Here is a 26,353-nt window from a genome sequence, read left to right as displayed (position 1 = left end):
AAAGTGCGACGATGCCGTGTATAATATAGCGTGACATGGGTGCATGCATTACCATGTTGTACAATTGCGGCGGTACCTAGTAGAGGCATCCTCAAATACATGTTGATTGCCTTTGGGAGGGCGACGCCGACATTGTGCGACATAGTCTCGGCTCCGCGTAGTTTCCTGACGTGTGCGACACAATGTAGTTCCTCCTTTGCCCTCGCTGGGCCACGGTGTTCGCTTCGCTCTAGATGTTTGTGCTTACACCATGTAATCATATATTCGCATGTGCTAGCATTTTTTTTGAGATGTAAATGTTGATTGCTAGCTAGAGACTCTACCATACCATAGGTATGTGGATCGTTGAGAGACCCTCATTTTCGGAAAGAAATTAACCACACGCGGGAATTATAGGCGCAAAACGCGAGACGAAAATTTAGCTAATTATTAAGTGTACCCAACCCCAAGCGACACCACTCGCCAAAAAAATCCTTTCCCCTCCCACCGACAACCCCGATTGATCACGTTTCGGCTCCGGCCGGCAGATCCCGGCCATCTCCACCGGCGGTAGCTCCTCCCTGCCGGAGCCGGGCCAGCAGCGCCCCAGTTCCCTTCCTCCCCGGCGCACCCCAGAACGGGGGAGAAAAGGCGGCGCGGCTGGCTTGCTTGCCGGCGCCGGCGTGCATCTTCAGGTCGGTGCGCGCGGCCCCGGCGAGCTCGCTGGCCGCCGTCCCCTGCGTGGCCGAGAAATTGCGGTGCATCTGAAGCACCCAGGTGAGTGGGCTACCGGCCTCCATGGCGGCGCGTCCGTTTCAGTGGCCGGCAGGAGGACGGCTGGAGCTCGCCGCGGCGCAGGCAGGGAGGCGCGGACGAGCTGCTGCTGCTGCCTAAGTCGACCCGGTGCTCCTCCCTGAGCTGTTGGCGGCCGCAACCTCCACGACAACCTGCTGCCTGTCAGTATTCCTCCTTCCTGTATTCCTGCAAAAAAATGAACATTTATCATGTCAGTGTGCTAGCAGTTGAGAAACATGGACAATCTGGTGTGTGCCATGTAGTTCTAGGATTAGCATTTGGTCCTAGTGTCGTGTATGGCATGCCGATTACATGGGTTTGCCCACCAATCTGCAGGACGAACCTTAGTTGATCCGTAGTTGCTTTGGTGCGGCAAGCTTTCTTTGGTGCCATTTAGACTGTTTTTGGCATCCAGATTCTTATATATTGGCACTTAGCTACAATTGTGATGCAAAGGTTCTTGATTTTCGAGGTTGGTCTCCAGGTTGAAATGCTTGATGGCTCTATACGGTGCTTTCCTATTTGTTTTCATATGCTTTGCCAAAGAGTGAGCTTCTGTTTTTTCCTCACTATTTGTCAGCATTAATTTTGACCTCCATTACAGGTCCTCTGTTAATTTGGACAGCAATAGGTCTGCTTAGTTGCAGCGGATTAATTAGACAGCACTAGCCATGCTTGCTGTTATTTAGTTAAACCTAGATGCATGCATGAAAAAGAAAAGTAGCTACATTAGCATTTGTTTGTTCTAGCAGTACGTATGGTATGCATCTGTTGTTCAAGGATAACTGCAAATTGTCCTTTGTCTATAATGTAGTGTTGATGTTAGTACCAAATTTCTTACCATGAGCATTGTGAGCATTACTTTACTTTGGTTCTAATATCTAGCTTAATTTTTTTTGAGTTTGCTAGAACATGTCACACGCGTGGACAGGCGCTGATGCAGCATGCCGTTGACTGGGCGTCAGACACCAAGATGCATTGCAAGGGACCCACAAAGGGACAGTGGCGTATTATCTGGTCTGGCGGCCACCCGTTGCTGTTCCTTTTGGATCAATCGACGAGCAGGTGAGCGAAATCGAGCTGCAGAGCAGGTCGTTCTGGTATGGTGCCCTAGCCGCCCGGGTTCACCGCCGACGACATGTCGCCGGTGCTGCCATTCTGCTCGGCCAGGACTCGAGCATTTGCGAGAAATTCATTGCTGTGCTACACTCTCCTTTGATGAAGTCATGTTTAATCTGGTGTTATGGTCGGGATTTGTTCTGCTGCTATCTTATGGTTTTGTCTAAAGCGTGATTTTGCGGATACATGTCAAGTTTGTATCCTTGCTTGTTTACAGGACCTGTAGGTTTGCATTTAATTAATTAGGAAATGTGGTTGTAATAGTATTTATGCTGACTTATTCTTTTAAGTAGCCTGGGATAGTTGTTTATATTTGTCAGGCATGTATTGCTGGGAGTAGATTTATGTATTGGTGAAGAACATGTGAATATTCATTGAAACCACTTGGTGGAAAACAATTTATTACCTACAATGCTTGGAATTATCTAGTGTATAAGGAAACAAAGTACTACCCTTTTTAATCTGGGATTATCTGTTATAAATGTACACGTTTGAGCTCCACATTGCCGAATCTTACTATTCTTAGTTTCGCTAGTACTGTCTATTTATGGTTCAGTGTCATATACATATTTTACTATCTTGTTTCCTGGGTTATTTTTCTTTTGTTTCTTGATTAGATTGATGCACATGTTGGTGGTGTAAATGATATTGCATTCGCCCATCCAAATAAGCAGCTATGTATAATTACCTGTGCAGATGATAAGACGATAAAGGTGAGTTCATGGTATTAATTCTCGGACTCTGTCATATTTGTTTAGTTGAGAAATATGAACTCTCTATAAATGCATATTAGGTATGGGAGGACACTAGTGTACCTTTTTGAAGGTCATGAAGCTCATGTTTATTCAGTTGGTCCACATTATAAGGAAAATATTCAGGTACCCATGCACTTATCATCGCAGTTATTTGTACACCATTATATCCTTTCTCTGTAGGAAGCTAATGTTTGGTACTTGCCTAGTATGCAGTTCATCTTATCAACTGCTTTGGATGGAAAGATAGAGGTTTGTGGAAGTTTATGGAGATAGCTTATACAAACCAGTGCAGAACTAGCTGATAATCATGGGACAACTAAGGTAATTATTTCTTCTCTTGCATTTTAGCTCGACAACTAAGGTGAAACTTCAACTCAAATAAGATGTTATTTGTTCTTTCTACAAGTCAAAAGCAATATTATGGGGCACTCTAAGAAAATTACTGGTCTGGTCTTTTCAAATGCGTTAAATGTGCTGGTATTCTCTGGAGCTGATGCCCAGGTTATTTACTGACCTACTTAGTTAGATCATGTCTATGAAACAACTTCTTTTCCATCTTTAGTGTTTCAGATTTTTTTTCTCTTATATAGATATGTGTTTGGAACTCTAATTTCACATATTAGTCTTCCTAAATTCACGTAATGATAAGTAATTTGTTAAACTGCAGATTATTCTTTTGTATTTTTCGTTTCTTTCTTTTGTCAGTTCTATTGCATGGAAAATCTGTCTAAGTTCTTCTCCTTGTGCACTAAATGTATTTTAGACATCTTGTTGCGCGTAGCAATCTCACTTCCGTAGATAACTTGGTTTGATGTAATTTATGCTACTTTGGGCCTCGGTCAATTCATTAGATGCATGTGGTATGGTGTTGGTTTGGGAAGCTTCTAAGGCTGCTAGCCTGAACAGAACATTTATTGTTATTTGGCTCATTCATTTTTTTTTTTGAGATGGGCTCATTCATTGTTTGTTCAAGACCAAGTGAAATCGTTTGCTTTATCTTATTTTTTTAGTTACTTCTCTCCAGTTGTTGTATTGAAGACATTATGCTACTTTGAACATTCCTCATGTTATAATTTGTTTATGACGGCTGTTGCAGGAGTTGGTGAAAATGTACTCTAAGTACATCTATTTCCCCCTTTAAGGAGGTTGATGTTGAAGTGCCGGCTCACGAGAAGTAATCAAGTGAAGAAGAAGATGCATGTAAGTTATAGTCGACATTATTCTTTTATTTTAGGATCATACCAGGATGTGTTCATTCGATCACTAATACACCATGCTTTATTTTGTAGCCACAAATACTAGAGGAAGTAAAGACATAAGATGGTGAAGATAAAAATCCCAAGAGCATGCGGGTACTTTGTGAAGATCTTCGCATGCTCTCATACTTCCATTTCGGTGAACTCTCGGATTAGGTAAATTCTTCGTTTCTTCTTCTTTTCCCCCTACTTGCTCTTTTCTACAACGGCGGCCAAGCCATGGTTGTTATCTGCTCTGGCCCTTGAGCCTATAACTTACCCCGGTTTGGTTTAGTGTTGGTAATATTGCTAGGATTTGGTTTTGTGTTTGTGATACTAATAAGTGTTGTTCTAGCTCATCTTCCGTGTTATTTATGATTAGGGGTGTTCGCGGTGATTGCTAGCTTGTATCATAATCTTGCATTCAACCTGTGTATTCTAGAAATTTTCATGAGCCTTTTCAAATCAATTATGCTGAGTATAATAACCCTTTCTATATCAATCTGTAAATTTTGAAAAGATGTGATCTTTGAATAATTAATTAGTGGTAATAGCTTTTTCTACAGAAAAGAGGCTTGTCCTGACTTCATTTGCATTGATTGATGCAATAATGAGCACAACCATGATAGTGGAGACAATGGACCCATAAAATATGTGAATCAAAGCTGGGGGAAAACTTATAATTTGCTGTGTTTTATCATGATTTAACGAATGTCATCAAAGTGAAATGCTTTGTTGGACGCCTGAAGAATTGCGTGTAATTGTTGTATATATGAATGTATGCCAACTCTGCCTGGATTTGCATCTATTTACACACGATGTGCTTGGATTAAATGCAACTAGTACTTAACCAATATTTTGGAATCTTGATGCATTTACCATGTTGTGCCAGGCTGCTAGATTTTAATTTTAACCTTTGTGTTTTAGATTTTAATTCTTACTGGAGTGGACCTTTTTTGTAATTAGAATGCCTCTTGGTCTGGTATGTGGCTTGATCATTCTTATTACAAGCATGTAACCATGATCTCTGAATTGTTTTGAGCATGTGCTTTTGGTACTAAGTTGTGCATTCTGTTGGCAGGATGAAGAAGTGGAGCTGTAGCTGGCCAGGAGGGAGCCATGGTCGCTGAATCTGGCGTGTCCGACGGTTATAGCATTCATAAGGGATCCATGTCCGCCAAACCGGCGTAACTCTAGGTACTGATCGATAAACCATCAGTACTTTGGTGTATTTTGCAAGATACTTGGTGAGTGCGCTAGTGGTACCAAGTTCCATTCCATGTATATTTGATCCTGCAGAAATTTTTGTTTGGTGTAGAGCATGGTTCCAGTTCCTTGCATCCTGTGTCATGTTTCCTGACCGCATCGTTCAGTATTCTCTGCCTATACCTGCAGCAAAGTATTGCAGTATTTGGATCCTTTAGCAATTTTGGTAATGCTTCAAATTATAGAATGACTGCTATCTGTACCGATGTAAACTTGCAGAACACTAGCGAATATGAGCATATCCTATCGCCTAAATGTGTTACCTAGATTGGTGTAGCATTTTGTTGCCTAATTCGGTTGCCTATGAATGAATGATTGGCTTGATCAATTAGGGTCCCATATCCATTTCTGCATGGCTATGAGCATGTGCTTTTGGTACTAAGTTGTGCATTCTATTGGTAGGACAAAGAAGTGGAGCTGCAGCTGGCCAGTAGAGAGCCATGGCCGCTGGATCCGGCGTGACCCAATCATTCTAGCATTGAAGGAATCCATGTCCGTTGGGCCAGCGTAACTCTAGGTACTGGTCGATCAACCATTAGTACGTTGGTGTATTTTGCAAGATACTTGGTGAGTGTGCTAGTGCTACCGTCTCCATTCCATGTATATTTCGTCCGTGTACAACATGTTTAAGTTCCTTGCATCCTCTGTATAGTATCTCTGAAGCTTTTATGGCAGTCCGAAATTTGCCCTCACTTTGAACCTAGTTAATGATTAAAACTTGGCACTATGCACTACCATTTTTTTGTGCTTGCGAAATGTTTGAGTGGATGTCAGAGAGGGGATTGGAGTCATCTTACCAGTTGACTATTAGTGACTATTGCTTTCTTGCCATACATGTTTATTTTAATTCCTAAGAGTGACATGTTATGAAGCAACAAGAGGATGTCAGGTTGAAAATAGTCTTGGGTTTTATGTTTGCGCTATCTCTTCTGATGAAGAAAAATATACCCATCATGATATAACTCCTTTGTTCAATAAATTCACTCGTGTGGGTATCTTTTCTATTAATCTTGTTCGCTGTATTTTCATGGTTCAGTATGTTCTTGTACTTTCCCAGTGTATTTCTTTGTGTGATTGGTTATATTTAAATCTTTAAATATTTGCTTTGTGTGAACAAATGAACATAGGAAAGTGAGTTTTCTATTAGGGAATGTAGTGTTGAGAAAATATATTATCTCTGTCATTTGGTATATTGATTCTGCCAGCCTAAGGTTTTGTTTCTTTGGAGATGCACATGTAGTGGTTTATTATTTTTAGAAGGGGTTAGATCTTTTTTCAATGGAGGCTAAAGATGGTAAGGTATTAACATACCGCATCATGATACATGTCACATAACTATGACTGCACCCTCTTTCTATATATATATACTATGCGAAGGAGCATCGCTTGGGCTTTTCCTTTGTTCATACTCATTGGTTCTCTCTTTTTAAGTTTGTATTGTATGGCCTGTTAAATCCATGACACTGATAGTTCTATTTATAGCTCAAAGACTAGATTATTTTTAGTTATTACATAGGTTTACTGAAAACATTCTCCATGGGGTTCTGTCATATTGATTCTTTTGAACACCATTTGGATATATTTTCTTGAGATTTCTACATACTAAATAAGTAATGAGTTTATATAATCTCATCTTGCTTCGTTTGCTAGATTCATTTTGCTACAATTGTTCAACCAGGAGTGCGCTGGACATGTGCTTCGCTCTTCAGCGCGCATAAGCGGTGTTTTTTCTCTCTTTTTCCCGCTTTTTCTGCTTAAGAGCTTATGTAGTCGATGCGGAAGGCCTCCGCATTGCGCTTCAGCATGCATAAGTGACGCTATTTTCCGCTTTCCTGAACCTTGGTTGCTTGTGTATGACAGACTGAATGTTGTACTCATGCCAGTTTTCTTGCCTTTACTATTGGTCTGTCAAGTAGCTATTTTGGCTGGGCTTGGTCTATGGGATCCCACATTGTGGGCTTGATGGTTGGAACAAAATAAGCTTATTGCCATGTGGCTGGTTTGGCTATGAAAATTTGTTATTTCTTGCATCTTGGCATAACATGTTTCAGTTGGATTCCAACATGAAAACCGAACGTCATGGCCTTGTGGTTTGTGAAGTCTCTCACCATTTTTTTAATATGATGTAAATATTGTACATGCCCAGCAAGTTTTATATCTAATAAACAGTCGAATTGTCACCTGTTGAACATTCATTTTGCTCGTTTTGATTCGTGGCCTTGCGTAGTTCATCTTTTTTGTGTTTCAAGTAATAATTACCCGTGCCATACGTGGAGCTGAACCTTTCTTTCTGCGTTTTCTTGCAGGTGATGGATGGATGAGCCAATCTTCTTGGAACTGGGGACGTGACGCTGCAGTGGTACACGTACTGTTGGTCTGTTGCGGCTGGCGCTCGTGAAGGTGAGAGGTGGATGTAGCCCTAGTGATGTGGCGGCAGCGACAAGGGAGGAGAGGAGCTGGAGCTGACCAGGCGATGTCGGTGAGTTCACCACAGCTGGTTTCTCTACTTCATCTTCATGGTTTAGGTGAGTGTTTGGTAGTCACATTCTCCTCTACATGTTCTGTTGGTTTAGATCTTAGTGTTGGTGGTGGCGGCCATATTGTTTCTAACAAATCAATATAGTACATTTTTTTTTGCATTTTTGACAATCTGCACAACTGTTCATTTTCAAATGCTGATATGTGAGAACACCAAGTCATGTTTGTATTTTCTGTTTTATAATTCAGGTGACATCTTTTTTTCTAATGCTGATTTCCAGTATGTGTGGCTAGTCTTTTCAGTTCTCTTGCCGCCATTTGGGCCTATGCACTTGCAATCATGCACATGCACAAATGATATGTATTTTGTCTTGTTTGGGGATTGGTGACCAGTTGACGGGCAATGTCCAGTTGCTGTTGTGATTTATGGTAATCATTCCTAGGCCTACCTATGTATGTATCAGGCATGGAGATGTATCAGACCTTCTGTGTTGAAAATACCAGCAATGGAGTTCTAGGATATGCTGGGTGGCATTGCTTTGTTGACTGGGTGTCATATGCTTCTCACTTGGATTTCCTTGCACCGGTGGCTGGCGTTCATGTGCTTTTTATTATCTTTCATGTGAGAAACTAAATATGTGCACTTCTCTAGTACTCGTTGCTATGTCCCTGGCTGCTAATAATAGATACTAGTATGTTGAATTGCACCATAAAGTTTATACTGATCAGTGAGCATGCATACTCGTGTGAAGTGAATCTGAATAGAAGGTACTGAATTTTATTAGGACATTGGCATTGTGTTTGTCCCGAACTCAGTAACCTTGTATTACATCTTGTAATTTCTGTTACACTTGAAATTTGTTTCACTCAATTAGAACGTGTGGTATGCATACGCAGTACATTGCTCATGTCTTCTATTTTCAATAAATTTGCTCTGTTGTGCATTGTTGAACCCTATATTGTGCATGGAATGCTCTGTGTAAAAGTATAGTCAACCTGAATATGTACCATTTCTGCTAATTTTAATTCTGTATTTGTAGATGTAACTGGGCCTCCTATTTAATTTGTCCATACATTGTGGTTTAGCCTAGACACTCGTTTTAGGCCTTGCCCGAAGATAATTTGCCCACCCCTTGCTCTTTTTGACAATCTCTGTACATGCATTAAATTGTGTCGTATGTTATCTGGTCATTGAGATGTTCAATTTCTCTTGGTAGAGTGCCCTCGGTGAGGCAAAGAAGGATGACAAGGCGGAACAACCAGAAGCTATCCACTGAGATGTTGACTGACAAGTTCCCCAAGCTCTAGATCGACCTGGTCTTCCAGAAGGAGTTTGAGCTGTCACACACCTCCAAGTCCTCCATCCTCTTCTCTGGGTACAAGTTCTTCCAGACGGCTGACAGAGATGCGATGGATTTTGACTCTGAAGAAGAATCTCAAGGTATGTACATACATGTCACTGTACTTGTATGTTGTAGTGCTCTTGTGTCGAATGTACATGGTGAGAAATAAACCGGTGGCATGTTTTGATTTTAGGTGAAGGGGGTGAAGAGAAGATCGTTCCAGTCATGAAGGAAAATGGTACTTCTTCGTCCCTATGGTTTAGGTGAAGTTCTGCTTCTGCCCTTCTCTCCTATATGTGCCCTATGACATGATGGAAATTGAGCCTTGGTTATTCTGTGCTCCGACCGTCGAGCCAATGGTGATCTACTTATTAAGGAATCTACCTTACAACATAGTTCGATTTCTACTGGTGTAGCCATGCTGGCATTCAGGTTGGCTTTATGTTATTTGCAATTCTTAATAGTTGACGCGCACCGTTGAAAGGCAATTCCCAGGCTTAAGCATTGCTGAATTGCTGCCAAGCTGTAGTAATACATTGCCAGTTTGCTTGAGGCCGGGTGGTAGCTGGAGCTATGTCTTCCAGCGGTAAGATTGTCCTTGCAAGTGGCATGTTGCTTACTTCAATTGAGAAGCTTGGACTTGACTTGCAAGTTGTTTGTAATATTCATGTTCTTAAAACTGCATTTCTTTTATGATCAGACTAGCTGAAGTCTGCATTGTAAATGTGGCAGGAGATGGTGATGTATGTGCTTTGTCCTACTTGATATATGTTTGACTTGAATGTGCTGAAGGAATATGTGACCATGTGAGCTATGCTTGTATTGGCGGCTTGCAATAATTAGTTTGCCCCTTGTGATAGGGCACTAGTAATTGTGTGAATTTTTTTTCTCCCTGATAGTTGTGGCACTGTCAATCTGACCCCTGTTGAGGTTAGATGATCTCATAACTTGGTAGAAACTCCTACAAAATGTCTGTTGTTTTGCGTTTGCTTGATTGGTTTTATAAGTTGATAGTAGGAGCAACATTGCCTGCTATAGGATTTGTTTTGGCAGAATCGGCACTTGATAGATTCACTTGGGAAACAAATTCTTTCACCGTTGAAAGAAATCAAAATCCGTTGAGTTCACCAGCGGATAAGCGCATCATCATGCTCTCCATTACATGGCACCATACCTGTTGTCGAGATGAAGGATCATCTTGCTTGATGCCTTTCTGTAGAGAAACGCTCGAGTGCAAAGTACACACGCACATGGAGCTGTCATTTTCCTTGACTCGCCGGTAGTCACCATTACGTCAGCCCTGAAGAGCTGTGTAATCTTCCTCGTCTCGCCGATAGAACAAGTCACCATTACGATAGCCCTAAAGAGTTTTCATCTTCCATGTCTCGACGATATAACATCAAGTCACTGTTACATCGCCCTGTAGAGCTTAGTAGTTTAATACCCAAACCCCAAGAAAAGAAAGAAGAATTCTAACCCCATGAAAAAAAGGTTCATGGGTTGAAACAAACCAAGAGAGGCTCATTAACGAAATAGGAGACTACCGCTTGCTTTATTATTGGACTGCTAGGATTCCGTCCCTTAGTTATAACATGGCGCTAATCTCTTAGTCTCGCAGGTAGCACAACAAGTCATCATTACACCAGCCCCGTGGAGTTTGGTACTACTAGCTCAACTCAAGGCCCAATCTCGTCCAGAGTTGTAGCTCCAAACAATAAAGAAGTTTTCTATTCCCGTGAAAAAAGGCTGGCTGGTTGAAACAAACGAGGGAGGCTTGTGTTATGTAATCCGAAACACCAGATTTAGGGGGGGATCTGAACCAGTTGTTCCTTGCATGTAACCAAGGAAATAAAGAGAAAAATTGAGACGCCCCCATAATTATTGGATCAGCTAGCTAGGAATCCGCCCCGTAATTAAAACCATGAGACGCTGATCTCCTCACGGCTGGCATGCAGTAATTACAGGACCTTTTGTTTTCTTTGGTACGGGATGGTGCCATGTCAACGATCCGTGGGGTTGGGCATCTTGGCCGTGCATCCTTAGTGTATCCAAGCAATCAGCTATCAACGAACGGATGCAGATACCCCGCACACTATCTCTAATCTTCTTCTTTTCCCGCTCTCCCTCTCAACACCTCGAAACAGAGCTTATAAATATGAGGTCACCGTCAAAGTGCCGCACGTCGGCTAGCGCGTGACTTGTGACTTTGGACTTTGGCGAGGCGAGGCGAGGCGAGGAGAGGGGAGGACATGGCGGAGGCGGCGCGAGCCGAGAACCGACGACTAGATCGATGCCCGGCCGGCGGTGAGATAGTGTTGTGATCATCGATCGATCGATCCAGCAGGTAGGTTGATTTACTTAATTAGCTTCCTCAGTTTATGTCTTTTGTGTTAATTTGCTCCACCATGCGTGTCCACCATGCGTGTCTCAGGTCAGGATGCGAAGTGGACGATGATTACTTTGCTGTTGATTAGAGATGCGCGAGAAAAGGAGGTGGTAGGTATGTAGGCTGGAGTTCCATCTTGGTGACCAGCTGACGCGCAATGTTGAAAGACAATTCCCATGCCTAAGCATTGATGAATTGCTGCCAAGCTGTAGTAATACATTGCCAGTTTGCTTGAGGCCGGGTGGTAGCTGCCTAGCTGGAGCAACGTCTTCCAGAGGTAAGATTGTCCTTGCAAGGTGCATGTTGCTTGCTTTTGTTGAGAAGCTTGGACTTGACTTGCAAGTTGTTTGTAATCTTCATGTTCTCAAAACTGCATTCCTTTTATGATCAGACTAGATTGTAAATGTGTCACGAGATGGTGATGTATGCACTTTGTCCTACTTGATATATGTTTGACTTGAATGTGCGGAAGGAATATGTGACCATGGAAGCTATGCTTGTATTGGTGGCTTGCAACAATTAGTTTGCCCCTTGTGATAGGGCACTATTAATTGTGTGTGTGTTTTTTTTTTCTCCCGGATAGTTGTGGCACTGTTAATCTGACCTGTTGAGGTTAAATGATCTCATAACTTGGTAGGAACTCCCACAAAATATCTCTTGTTTTGCGTTTGCTTGATTGGTTTGATAAGTTGATAGTAGGAGCAGCATTGTCTGGTATAGGACTTGTGTTGGCAGAATGGACACTTGATAGATTCACTTGGGAAACAAATTTATTCACCGTTGAAAGAAATCAAAATCCGTTGAGTTCGCCATCGGATAAGCGCCTCATCATGCTCTCCATTGCAAGGCGCCATACCTTGTGTCGTGATGAAGAATCATCCTGCCTGATGCCTTTCTATAGAGAAACACTCGAGTACAAAGTACACACGCACATGGAGGTGCCATTTTCCTCGCCTCGCCGGTAGAAGAATAAGTCACTATTATGTCATTCCTGAAGAGGGGAGGACATGGCGGAGGCGGTGCGAGGCGAGAACCGTCGCTAGATCGATGCCCGGCCGGCGGCGAGATATTGTTGTGATCGTCGATCGATCAATCCAGCAGGTAGGTTGATTTCCTGCCTAATTAGCTTCCTAAGTTTATCTCTTTTGTCTTAATTTGCACCACCAAGCGTGTCTCAGGCCAGGATGCGAAGTCGGCGATGATTACTTTTGATATTGATTATAGATGGGCGAGAAAAGGAAGCGGTCGTAGCTATGTAGGCTGGAGTTCCATCTTTTTTGTTTCTTGCTAGCTGCATGTAGATGACAGGAGCAGAAGGAGAGACGTACGTACGGTCCGATCTGGCCGCCACCGAAGACGAGGACCGGCCACCGGCGGCGGACCATGTGTGGGACGGATTCGCGGTGCCCAAGGGGTACCACGAGCTGTACTCCCACCTCGTGTACCTCGGCGGCCGCCGGTTCTGCGTCGCCAAGGTCTTCGACGAAGAAGAAGACCAAGACAAGTGTTTCGCCATGTCATTAGCGGACTCAACATGCGATGGCGCACGTTCTGGTGTGACACTTGCGCGACGCTGCTCACGGCTATGCTGGCGCGCCCCTCCCTTGTGTGATTCCGCACTGCCAAAACTCGCAAAACTCAAGCCTCTCTTTGCTGGTGGTGGAACATAGTGTGGCCGGTGCTCAAACTTCTTTTGCGGACTACAGCGAAGCTCATGCGCATCATAGTTCAGCGACGGGCCTCCTTGGAACTTTTTCTCACACACGTCCGTCTTATGCCCCATACAGCCGCAATGGGTGCAGTAGTACGGCAGGCGTTCATACTGCAGCCTATACCTCTTCTTCTCCAGGGGTTTACCCTTCACGCCGACGGTCAGATATGGCTGCAAGCGCCTGTCATACGGCAATTTAACTCTCACCCGGAGATATTCCTTCTTATGTTGTTCACTGGCAGGCACGTCCACTTCCATCGCCTCTCCTAGCCCATCTCCATATTTCATGCCCCACTCCCTATCTTGCTTCCCCCATGGCACGTCATATATCTTCACCCACACTGGTACAGAATTCAGTACCGTCTCTGCCAGATCAGTAACGATGAGGGCATTCTGGTTAAAAATCCACGGGCCACCCCTCATGATGAAATCATAATCTCCCTTAGAGAAAAGGGTGATCATGTAGTAGTTCTTCCCCTTCTCCGAGTACTCAATGCCAGCTCTCGGATGCCAGACCTCATCAATGAATCGGTTGAACATAGCCGTGGTATTCGGTTTGAACGATGCCATATACCGTGCTAGCAGATCCCATGTTTTTTGTTCACCCGGTACAGGCTTGACTTCTTCTTCCTCCTCAAATTCTAGGTAGGCTTCATCATCCATGTTCACGGCCCCGTCTGCCCGCAGTTCCGCGCCCCGCCTAAAGCCAGGCTCATCCATCCCATCACCAGCATCCCAGTTGCCGTCGTCCACCTCCTTGTTGCGTGGCTCCAGGAGCGCTGGCCGCCATGGCTGCGGGCCTGCCGACGGGCCGCCAAGAAGCTTCGGGCGGGTAGGTCTCTCACCGAGGCCCCCTTGTTCGCCCCAACCTCTCGGCGGCGCCATCAGGAGTGGGGTTCTGGCGGTTTCCCATACGCTCCACACCTGCGTGCACCATGTCGAGCCGGTCCGCACCGCCTCCGGCCGCCGCTGCCTCCCGCACGTCCCGATTCGCTGCCGCTCCCGCCGATCCCCTCCTGCCGCCCTTCGCCGCCTCCATGAGCCGAGACGGATCGCAGAACACAGCGATGTTGGCCAATCTTCCCGTGTGGCTGCTGATTTGGTTATCTCGATCTATGTTACCCGGCAGGTTGGGTTTTAAGGATCCGCCCACCGCCTTATCTGAGCCGTCTCGGGGCTGGACTCTCCCCGGATCTTCCTTCGGCCCTACACGTCTCGTGGCGCGCAGGGACTCTCTCGCCGCTTTCCGGCGCATCGATGGACTAACATAGGCCGACGGCGGCGGTGGCGGGACGAGATCACCCCGATCGCCTTCGTCGCCCATGCTCCGTGGTTTTCGGAACCGCCCGTCTGTATTATATTATTATGTTCCTAAAATAAGCAATCGTGAGTGGTTAGGGGGAGCTATTCACGAAATCCCGCAATCCACCCCACATATACGGTAGGAGTAATTAATTTCGTTATGGAAACCCCCGGACAGGGTGGACAAACGTTTTTTACAACACAATCACACGGACAGGATGGAATCAATCGTACGTCCCAGCACTAGTTCGATGGGAAGCTAGAATCGGAGGCCGATCCCTAGTGCTCCCCCATCATTATTGGATCGGCTAACTAGGATTCCGCCCCGTATTAAAACCATGACGCTGATCTCCTAGTCCCACGGCTGGCATGCAATAATTACAGGACCTTTTGTTTTCTTTGGTACAGGATGGTGCCAGTCAACGATCCGTGGTGTTGGGCATCTTGGCCGTCCATACTCAGTGTATCAAAGCAATCGGCTATCAACGAACGGATGCAGATACCCCGCGCACTATCTCTAATCTTCTTCTCTTCCCGCTCTCCCTTTCAACCCCTCCAAACATAGCTTATAAATATGAGACCACCATTAGAGTGTCGCACGTCGGCTAGCGCGTGACTTGTGAGGCCGCATGGGAGGGAAGGGGAAGGGAGGGCATGGTGGAGGCGGCGCGAGGCGAGAACCGTCGACTAGATCGATGCCTGGCCGGCAGCGAGATATCGTTGTGATCGTCGATCGATCGATCCAGCAGGTAGGTTGATTTCCTGCTTAATTAGCTTCCTTTGTTTATGTCTTTTGTCTTGATTTGCTCCACCAAGCGTGTCTCTCAGGCCAGGATGCGAAGTCGGCGATGATTACTTCTGCTGTTGATTAGAAAAGGAGTTGGTAGGTATGTAGGCTGGGAAGGAATACCAGTACAAGTCAGTATCAGGCTCACGCGCAGGGTAACGAATAAGCGCTCGCAAATTTCCCTCCTCTTTCTCATTGGCGGCTCGCGGCGCTCCGCCGCTGGAGCTCCCCTCCCATGCGGCCTTCCACGCGCACTCCTGCTCCCACGCGCTCTGCCACTTGTCAAAATCGCCGCCGCTCATCAGCTTCAGCGGCGGGTCGACCTTGTGGTAGCGGCCGCCCTCCGCGAAGTCCACGAGTGTCGGCGGCACCCAGTCGGAGGCGGTGTATTTGCACGCCGCATGCCAACTCCCGGCGGCGGAGAACTTGTAGTGGCGGCTCCACGCCTCCTCCATCGTGGCCGGTTCGCGGGATCGCTTCGATCCGGCGGCGGGCGAGACGCTACTCCTCCGCTGTGCGCTCATGGCCGGCGGTGGTGCGAATGCGGTGGCGTGCGCGTGCGAATTGCTCGCCGGAGTGGGTGAGGGGAGGCGGCGGCGCACGGCGGGGCTAGGGTTGCGAGTGAGGGGTTGGACCCCCACTCGCACCTTCACCCTGTATTTGTAGGGGGCGGCGGGGTGGATTTGACGGGCCCCGTATTCTGCCGATACGGGCCGGCCCGAATACGGGGCCTGCTAGACGGCCCATTTCGCCCTCACCCCTATCCTGCCGGAATTATACGGGGTGCACGCGTTTTGAAGGGCCTAGACATGGTCTAAGTTCCATGGAAATAACAATCAGACTTGCCGGCAGGCCTGGTCAGTAATTTCAAATCTTGAGAAACAAAAATAGCAATCAAAACATGCCACACACAAAAAAAAAAACAAGCTAATGCAAACTAAACTAGACATGACATGATCACTGAAACTCCTAGTTTCCTATAAAAATCTTCATTGGTCGCTCCTTTGGTTGTTGAAGAGGAGCACGTGGAGACAACAAAAAAAAGAACTTGGACATCATATACTTTCTAGTATTTCAGCGAGTTGTATTTTGATTCATAGGATTCTAAAATTTCACGAGTAAAACAGATTTTCACCTTGGTAAGATGGTCGACGTATGCCTGTCATCACTGACCACCGGTCTAGAGTACATGTTGGGGAAAGCTGTATTCACCAAAGTTATATCTGCACGACCTATGCTTGATCATGCGGAGTTCTCCGCCGTCGCAGCGCTCCACCTCCACGCCGGTGAGCACAGCGAAGCTAATCTCATTAGGCGTGCCGTCGTTGTAGCAGCGAGAGCAAGCCCCCGGCGGCACTGGCTCGTACGTCTGGTAGAGCTTTGCGACGCAGAACCGGCCGCTATCACCCAGATGCAGGAGGTGCGATCTCACATTGAAGCTCCGGCTTGGCGCCCCAAAGCCACCCTCCCACACGCCGTGCGCCCGTAGAGGTGCGGCGGCTCCACCAGGTTCAATGGAGTTGAGGTCCCACGCGCAGAGGAGGTCGCTGTCCCCGGACTCATACCGCCAGTTGTCGTGGGATTCATACTGCCATTCGTCATTGGGGAAGCCGAACCAAAGGCCGAGCTCCGGCGCGTACTCCGCGCGCCCCGAAAACGGGAGCGGCGAGTCGCTGGCCCTGCTCCAGGTGCCGCTCGCAGTGTCCATGGAGAAGGTCCCGCGGATGCGGGTGGACGCCCAGATGTGCGACTCGCCGACGACCGCGTAGGCGCCGAGCATGTCCCTCCTCTCGGGGTAATGCGGCCGTGGGTCGTGTTCGCCGGTGCCTATCGCGTCGTAGGGTGGCGGCGGGAAGCAATACCAGTACCAGTCACTATCGATGTCAGGCTCACGCGCGGGGTAGCGAATAAGCGCTCGCAAATTTTCCTTGCTGGGCACGACGCCCTCCTCCTCCCCCATGAAGTAGAGGTTGTCGCCGACGGCGACAGGCACGGTGTCGCGCTCAGGCAATCCGGTGCAGAGCTGCGCGCGGACAGAGTGCACGGCGTCGTCATAGAGGACGGCCTGGTGCCTCCCAATTATTTCCGGTGTAGTCGGGGTTTTCGCCGTCCACGGCGACGATCTTATCCTTGCTTCGGCCAATGAGCGCGAAGTCCATGGCGATGCCGGGAGTGGAGAAACTCATGCTGGGGACAGGCAAGCGAGCCTCCTCCTTAATCGAGTTCGGCCACAGCCGAGACTCCCGCATCGCCTTTTTCCTAGCCCTCAAATCCTCCGCCGCCGCCTCCATCGTTGTCGCCCTCATACAAGCCGCCGCTGCCGCCGCCGCCCGATCCGGTGAATCATTGGGGTAGAAAAGACCCAACGGGTTGATGCGGTGCAGCGTGTACAAGCTGGGAGCGAACGAGCAGTTCCCGACCACCATGTAGAGAAACCGCCGGCTCATCGTGGCTCGCTCAACAAAGACCTCTCCGACTCGATCGTCTTTTTTGTTTTCTTTTCACCGAAACCTATGCCTTCTGTTATTTTAGGGTGTACGTGTATCAAATAGGACCGGCGGGTGGGTGGTCGAATCGGCCGGTCGGTCGGAGGCTGGAGCAAGCGCGCGCTGCCTCCGGCTCGCCCATGGTTGGATCGCGCGGTTCTCCGGTCGCTCCCTCCACTTCTTTTCTTTCGTCATGCTAGATGATAAAGAAAGGTCGTCGTTGCTCCACACTTGTCTCCCGGGCCTCCAGAACGAGGTCGTCCTGCCGCTGGCCCAGCTTCCGCAGAGCGCTGCGCCGCCGCCGTGGGAAGACCATCGTGCGCGTCTCCGCTCCCGTAGCGCCGCCACACCGTCGACCTCCGCCTCTTAGAGCCACGCGCCGCCGGCTGGGTCGCCGCCGTCCTCCACCGCGCCACCCTGTGCCCCGGGGGAGCCGCCGCTGATCTATCAGGGGGGTCGCCGCCATGTGCCCCGAGTGGGCCACTGCCGACCTCCACCATGCAGGCCACCACCGACTCGGAGCTCCACGGCGTCGGTAACTTGCAGCATCTCCTGCCCTACCGACGGCGCCGGGGCGCTCAACGTGGTCTCCGGATCTCCTTCGCCGCTAACGCCCAACGGGCGTGCTGCTCGCGGGATCTCCTCCACCATGACAGCCAGCATCGTGGCTGCTGCTGCGGGGGAAGGCCTCGATCTAGCTTCTCCTCCTCACTACTCTACATACTTATTACTACTGCTAGCAGTGTCAGCTCTCACTTGGAATTTTCGCTGCATCATCTTCGGCACCAATGAATTAATCAACTAGAACCAAAGAAAATGCCACGGAATGACTGCTCCAAATTTTGGCATGTCCTCGCCTGTTTTTCAAGATACATATCAGAGTAGAATCAAGCACAAAACTCCACCAGGTTCAATGGAGTTGAGGTCCCACGCGCAGAGGAGGTCGCTGTCCCCGGACTCATACCGCCAGTCGTCGTGGGATTCATACTGCCATTCGTCATTGGGGAAGCCGAACCATAGGCCGAGCTCCGGCGCGTAGTCCGCGCGCCCCGAAAACGGGAGCGGCGAGTCGCTGGCCCTGCTCCAGGTGCCGCTCGCAGTGTCCATGGAGAAGGTCCCGCGGATGCGGGTGGACGCCCAGATGTGCGACTCGCCGACCACCGCGTAGGCGCCGAGCATGTCCCTCCTCTCGGGGTAATGTGGCCGTGGATCGTGTTCGCCGGTGCCTATCACGTCGTAGGGAGGTGGCGGGAAGGAATACCAGTACCAGTCAGTATCAGGCTCACGCGCAGGGTAACGAGCAGGGTAACGAATAAGCGCTCGCAAATTATCCTTGCTGGGCACGACGTCCTCCTGCTCCCCCATGAAGTAGAGGTTGTCGCCGACGGCGACAGGAACGGTGTCGCGGTCAGGCAATCGGGTGCAGAGCTGCGCGCGGACAGAGTGCGCGGCGTCGTCATAGAGGACGGCGCGGCCTGGTGCCTCCCAATGATTTCCGGTGTAGTCGGGGTTTTCGCCGTCCACGGCGACGATCTTATCCTTGCTTCGGCCGATGAGCGCGAAGTCCATGGCGATGCCGGGAGTGGAGAAACTCATGCTGGGGACAGGCAAGCGAGCCTCCTCCTTAATCGAGTTCGGCCACAGCCGAGACTCCCGCATCGCCTTTTTCCTAGCCCTCAAATCCTCCGCCGCCGCCTCCATCGTTGTCGCCCTCATACAAGCCGCCGCTGCCGCCGCCGCCCGATCCGGTGAATCATTGGGGTAGAAAAGACCCAACGGGTTGATGCGGTGCAGCGTGTACAAGCTGGGAGCGAAGGAGCAGTTTCCGACCACCATGTACAGAAACCGCCGGCTCATCGTCGCTCACCAAACACCTCTCAGCCTCGCCACGATCACTTCTGTAGATTAGAAATTTGCTCTGCGATGCGTCTTTTTTTTCTCCTTCATCTTTGAAACTCGCCTTCTGTTATTTTAGGGTGGTATCCGATAGTACCATGGCCCATGGGCTGAGCGACAAAAGGCCTTGGCAGAATACTAAAAGAACACACTCTCTCTGTGCATCAAGAACATACTCTCTTTGGGCATCAATGTAAGATGTTTTAGTCTATTTTTATAGTAGAATACATACAAATTAAAATTAAAGTGAGTGAACCTACACATAAAAATAAACTAAATACAAACGATGAACCAAACAAAATGCTTTAACATATTATATTTGCAAACGGGGGAGTACGATATGTTCCAAAAAAAAATCACAACGGAGTTGTTGGTCATGCCACTGGTAGAAAATGGGCCTTTCATCCCGGTTCGCAACTGCCATTAATCCCGGTTGCGCAACCGGGATTAAATATGTGGGACTAAAGGCCCGTCCACGTGGCCGCCAGCCGTCCGTCGGGGCGGAGGACCTTTAGTCGCGGTTCTCCTGGCCAACCGCGACTAAAGGCCTCCGCATGTTTAGGGTTTAGCCCCCCCCCCCCTAAATCTGGTTTCTTTTTAATTTGTATTGTTTTATTTCTTTTATATTTTATTTTGTATTTTATTTTAATTTTGAAGAAGTTTCAGTACACATATTCTACGCTACTATATACATGCATATGAATGTACAATTTCAAACAAGTTTGAAATTAGAACCAAGAAGAATTCAAGAGGAATATACAATATATATTCAATCACGGATGACCATATACAATTTCGAATAAGTTTCCATACATAATTTACGGCATCAGAAGTTCTACGTCCTCGTAATAGTGTTCTCCTTTAGGATGGAGGACTTCCCTCATCAAAAATCCTGCTAGTTCCTCTTGAATTGGTCGGAAGCGAGCTTCTAGACTAAGCGTCTTCCGGAAGTTGTTCCTCTTGACGTTATTATCCGACGGCTTCCGCTCAGAGGTGTGTCTCCGGATGAACTCACAAACATAGTATCCACATAGATTGGTCCCCGGTGGCTGAATATCCCCAGTCGGCGACCTTCTAAATTCTAGTTTTTTTTGTATTCACCGACCGTTTGATCTGTGAACCGTCTCCAAACCATACGAGGCAAAGAAAATTAAATGAACAAGGGAGTTATTAGTTACTTGATATTAGGAAATGAACGAAAGAGGCCGATCGATATAGAGCGCAAATGAATGAAAATAATTACTTTTGCAGCATTTTTCTCATGTTGACCCAAAGCTTTGGATCCATATTCAGAGAGTCCATGATGAGAACTCTGGAGGTGTGAAATTCAATTACTAGCAGAATCCAGTGGAACCTACGGACACGATACATGCACAGTCATGCATAACTCATCGATTAATCATACCATGCATGGAGTAAACAAAAGAGAATGTGCTCAAGACAGAAACACTCACCCAAAATGGTAAGGAAATAGAATTTGACTTTTGAGTTGCTGCTTTGTAAGAAAATCCTACAGGTCTTGCTCCACGTCGGCTGGGTGTCTTTCTAACACATATCCATTAACGATTTATGGGTCAATGAACCCAACATCATGGATGTTCCTTATTCTGCATTCCCTAATCTTCATTCTACATAATAGCGTACACAATAATATAGTTAGGACAATATATATAGTGCAGGCAATGAATGAGATGAGGTAGAAATAAATCACTTACAGAACGTAGCAACTGATGATAGATTTGTCGAGCTCGCGCAGATTGAACAGCTGGAACAATTCACTCATATGAAATGTTACATAGTAATGTTTGAAGTGATGCGCATATCTAACTTCCGCATAAATATATTCTTTGCCGGCGTTAGTTTTTATGTAACCCTTGTAACAACGTAGCAGATTTTTCATTTGTGGAGGTAGATCCTCTTCCTGCGCAGGCTCGACGAGAGGCCCATTCGGCACATATATAATTGCTACCTCACTCATTGGCGCCTCCTCAAGGCCTAACACTGCACGAAGAGTCATACCGATCTCGGCCGCTTGTTCTCTGGCACCCGTTACAGTCATTCCCTGTGTTGCCGCAGCTGCTATGATAGCGGGGTCCATTAGTTCAGCATCCGGACCGGCGGCTTTCACTATGAGCGGGGGGATCGATTGTTTACTTTGTTCCCCGAGCTGGGCAACTTGTTTCCCACTTTTTTTACTTTCTTCTTTCTCCTCCTCCAAGGCTTTCTTCTCCTGCTTCTCCGCCAAGTCTTTCTTCTCCTTCAATATGAGTGCTTGCCTACGAAGTTCACGTCCATAGTCGTCAGGCATATTCTTCTCGGCTTGGGACGGTGTGCTAAAAAATGACTTAGCCCACTTCTTTTCCTTCTCGGAAAATTCTGGCTTGGGCTCAGGCTCTCTTTTCGCCTTCATTTCCGCCCTCCATTTCTCATGGTGAGCAGCCGCGGCCGCGTCCCTTTCCTCGACACTACGTTCCCAAGGCCTTGGGGGGAGAGGCTTCAGTGATGGCTCCGGTACCTTTGTGGTTTTAGGTACATAAGGGTCCGGGTTAATAGTCCAGGACTGCTTCTGCTTCTTCGCCGGAGGTGGATTGGGGGGCGGCGTACCCGCTGGAGGCGGACTGGGGGGCGGCGTCTGCTTACCCGCCGGAGGTGGATTGGGGGGCGGCGTCGGCTGACGTGAAGGAGGTGTAGGTGAACCACCACCGCCGCCACCACCACCACCACTGGAGGGGGGTGGACTTGTTGGCCTTGGCGCCTCGCCTGGAAACTTGATGAACTTATTTTTCCATAGAATGAACTGGCGCTTGACATCTCCAAGTCTTCTATCCCCTTCGGGTGTAGCATAGTCAATCTACAGGTCCTCAAACCCTTGGACTATGTCCTCCACCGTGACACGAGCATAGCCATCTTGAATGGGGTTGCTGTTGTGGAGTGCTCTGATACGTCCATTTTGCATCACTATTTTATATCATAATTTGCTGTTATTCATTGATATATTTCATATTTGGAGATGATACTTATGTTATTTCATCTATTTTGCATGTTTCATGATTATTGGAGGATCACGCACCGGAGTCAGGATTCTGCTGGAAAAAGCGCCGTCAGAATGCAATATTTCGGAAGATCAACAATTGATGGAAATTATATGAAAAATCCTATTTTTCCAAAAGACGAAGGGAGCCAGAAGGGGGAGCCGAGGAGGGCCTCCATGGGCCCACCTCATAGGCCGGCGCGGGCCAAGGCCTGGCCGCGCCGCCTTGTGAGGAGGGGGCCCACAACCCCCTCTGGCCTCCTCTCCTTCGCGTACTTCTTCGCCCCGAAAACCTAAGCTCCAGAGGATAGTCGCGAAGAGTCACAGCCGCCTCTGCGGGGCGGAAAACACCAGAGAGAAAAGAGCTCTCCGGCAGGCTGAAATCCGCCGGGGAAATTCCCTCCCGGAGGGGGAAATCGACGCCATCGTCACCGTCATCGAGCTGGACATCATCTCCATCATCATCATCACCATCATCTTCATCATCATCACCGCCATCTCCACCGCTGCACCTCGTCACCGCTGTAACAATTAGGGTTGGATCTTGATTGTTTGATAGGGGAAACTTTCCCGGTTTTGATTTCTACTTGTTATTGATGCTATTGAGTGAAACTATTGAACCAAGGTTTATGTTCAGATTGTTATTCATCATCATATCACCTCTGATCATGTTCCATATGATGTCTTGTGAGTAGTTCGTTTAGTTCTTGAGGACATGGGTGAAGTCTAAATGTTAGTAGTGAATTATGTTGGTTAGTATTCAATGTTATGATATTTAAGTTGTGGTGTTATTCTTCTAGTGGTGTCATGTGAACGTCGACTACATGATACTTCACCATTTATGGGCCTAGGGGAATACATCTTGTATTCGTTTGCTAATTGCGGGGTTGCCGGAGTGACAGAAACCTAAACCCCCGTTGGTATATCGATGCAGGAGGGATAGCAGGATCTCAGAGTTTAAGGCTATGCTTAGATTTATCTTAATTACTTTCTTGTATTTGTGGATGCTTACAAGGGGTATAATCACAAGTATGTATTAGTCCTAGGAAGGGCGGTGCATTAGCATAGGTTCACCCACACAACACTTATCAAAACAATGAAGATTAATCAGCTATATGAAGCGAAAACACTAGACTAAATTCCCGTGTGTCCTCAAGAACGTTTGGTCATTATAAGTAAACAAACCGGCTTGTCCTTTGTGCTAAAAAGGATTGGGCCACTCGCTGCAATTATTTCTCTCGCATTTTACTTACTCGTACTTTATTTACCTGCTATATCAAAACCCCCTGAATACTTGTCTGTGAGCATTTACAATGAATCCTTCATCGAAACTGCTTGTCAACACCTTCTTCTCCTCGTTGGGTTCGACACTCTTATTTATCGAAAGTACTACGATACACCCCCTATACTTGTGGGTCATCAAGACTATTTTCTGGCGCCGTTTCCGGGGAGTGAAGCGCTATTGGTAAGTGGAATTGGTAAGGAAAACCTTTACTGTACGTGCTGTTTTTATTTCTGCCTGCTGCTATAATTCATTATGGAGAGGTCTTCTCTTGAATTCCTATTTGGAAAATCTACTACTACTGCAAAGGTAGTGGATGAGGCGCCAGGTGAGAAAGAGGTTCCATACAAAATACCTATGAAAATTATTGAACGTGTTGTGGATAACCGCTATGAGGGGGATGGAACTGTCCATCCTGGTGATCATTTACTGTTTTTACATGAATTATGCGGGTTATTCAAATGTGCTGGTATTGCTATGGATGAAGTTAGAAAGAAACTATTCTCTATATCGCTGTCTGGTAAAGCGGCGCATTGGTATAAATTGCTGAAGAATGGTGATTCTCTTGATTGGGAGGACATTGTGCCTTTATTTTATTCTAAATTCTATCATCCAAGTGAAATTCACAAAGATCGGAACCGCATATATAATTTCTGGCCTCATGATGGAGAAAGTATTGCCCAAGCATGGGGGAGATTGAAGTCTTTAATGCTCAAATGCCCCATTCATGAGCTTCCTGGTAATATTATTATTGATAATTTCTATGCAAGATTGTTTTTCAAGATAAGACTTTGCTGGATACTTCTTGTGCTGGATCATTTACACGCAACGAAGAAGAGTTTAAAAGGGACCTCCTTGATCGGATCCAGGAGAATACTGAAGGATGGGAAAACGACAAAGATAGAGAGTCAGGTATAAACTATGATTATAAATGCATTGAAGTTTTTATGGATACTGATAAATTTTGTAATATGAGTGCTACTTATGGTCTTGATTCTCAAGTCGTTGCAAACTTTTATAAAGCTTTTGCCTCTCACTTTGAATTGCCTAGGAAGAATTTTGATAAGTATCATGAACCATATAAAGATAAAATTGATTCATCTATAAATAAATGTGCTATAATTGAAACTGTTGATCATATTCTTCCTGAAGCTTATATTGAAAAAACTCCTTTCCCTGCTAAAATGAAGGAGTACTCTGTTATATCTAGTGCGGTTAATAAAAGTGCAAAGAAACCTATAGAACCTGAAGAACAAATAAAGGTTGAACCTGCCGTTGCAATAATTAAAGATCTTGTAACTGAAAGTGTAGAAGATGGTCATATTATTTTCTGTGAAGATGCTTCTAATATTGTTTCGCATCCTAATAAGTCTAGGAAAGCCAGTGTTCCTATGCTCTCTGTTAGAATTGGTGATCATTGTTATTATGGTTTATGTGACATTGGTGCAAGTATTAGTGCCATTCCTTATGAGCTTTATACGGAGATCATGCATGAAATTGGTTCTTGTGAACTTGAAGATATTGATGTGGTTATTCGGCTAGCTAATAGAGAAACTATCTCTCCTATTGGTATTGTTCGAGATGTGGAAGTTCTATGTGGTAAGATTAAATATCCTGCTGACTTTTTGGTACTTGGTTCTGCTGCTAGTAAGTATTGTCCTATTATTTTTGGTAGACCTTTTCTAAATACTTGTGGAGCTGTTATAGATTGCAAGAAGGAAAAAATTGTGACTAAGTTTGCTGGTGAATCTTATGAGTTTAATTGCTCTAAATTTGCCAAAACTTCTTATAAAGCTGAATTGCATAATAATGATTTTAGAGTTGAACAATGTGTGTCTATTGATCTTGCTCCTAATAATCCTTTGCAGCAACATTTGGAGAATAGTGAGAGTGAAGTCTTTAGGGAAGAAAGAAATGAGCTTGATGAAATTTTCCTTCGTCAACCTATTCTTAAACATGACTTGCTGGTTGAAGATTTAGGTACAACACCACCACCAAAGGAAGATCCTGTTTTTGATTTAAAACCGTTGCCTGATAATCTTAAGTATGCTCATATTGATGATAAGAAAATATATCCTGTTATTATTAGTTCTAAGCTTTCAGATATTGAGGAAGAAAGGTTATTGGAAATATTGAAGAAACACCGAGGAGCAATTGGCTACACTCTTGATGACTTGAAGGGGATTTCTCCCTCTATTTGCCAACATGCTATCAATATGGAAGATGATGCAAAGCCTGTTGTTGAACATCAGCGTCATCTAATTCCGAAGATGAAGGATGTGGTAAGGAATGAGGTATTAAAACTTCTTGAAGCTGGTATTATATATCCTATTGCTGATAGTAGATGGGTTAGTCCTGTGCATTGTGTTCCTAAGAAAGGAGGAATGACTGTTGTGCCTAATGATAATGATGAGCTTATCCCTCAAAGAGTAGTTGTAGGGTATAGAATGTGCATTGATTATCGAAAAGTTAATAAAGTTACTAAGAAAGATCATTACCCTT

At 46.3% G+C, this 26,353-nt stretch overlaps 1 long non-coding RNA gene across 11 annotated transcripts in view; it reads left to right on the top strand.

Annotated features, from left to right (window-relative positions):
* Window positions 1-425: 425 nt before the first annotated feature.
* Window positions 426-26,353, top strand: part of LOC127308387 (uncharacterized) — a 128,041-nt gene continuing 102,113 nt past the window's right edge. The window contains exons 1-12 of one of the 11 annotated variants that reach the window (XR_007856487.2): window positions 426-935; window positions 1,684-2,606; window positions 2,687-2,771; window positions 2,862-2,969; window positions 3,745-3,848; window positions 3,938-4,060; window positions 4,965-5,080; window positions 5,552-5,666; window positions 7,456-7,674; window positions 7,922-8,056; window positions 8,845-9,068; window positions 9,164-9,767. This is a non-coding gene — a long non-coding RNA (uncharacterized lncRNA). Of the gene's footprint in view, window positions 936-1,683; window positions 2,607-2,686; window positions 2,772-2,854; window positions 2,970-3,744; window positions 3,849-3,937; window positions 4,061-4,964; window positions 5,131-5,551; window positions 5,717-6,799; window positions 6,871-7,455; window positions 7,675-7,921; window positions 8,057-8,091; window positions 8,250-8,844; window positions 9,069-9,163; window positions 9,768-26,353 lie in introns of those variants that run through there. The other 10 variants (XR_007856488.2, XR_007856482.2, XR_007856486.2 and 7 more) reach the window with 10 other exon arrangements.

Source organism: Lolium perenne, chromosome 6 (genome assembly GCF_019359855.2).
Source record: "Lolium perenne isolate Kyuss_39 chromosome 6, Kyuss_2.0, whole genome shotgun sequence".
Lineage (NCBI taxonomy): Eukaryota > Viridiplantae > Streptophyta > Magnoliopsida > Poales > Poaceae > Lolium > Lolium perenne.
The sequence above is the reverse complement of the archived record's forward strand: the minus strand, read 5'-3'. Positions and strand labels throughout refer to the sequence as shown.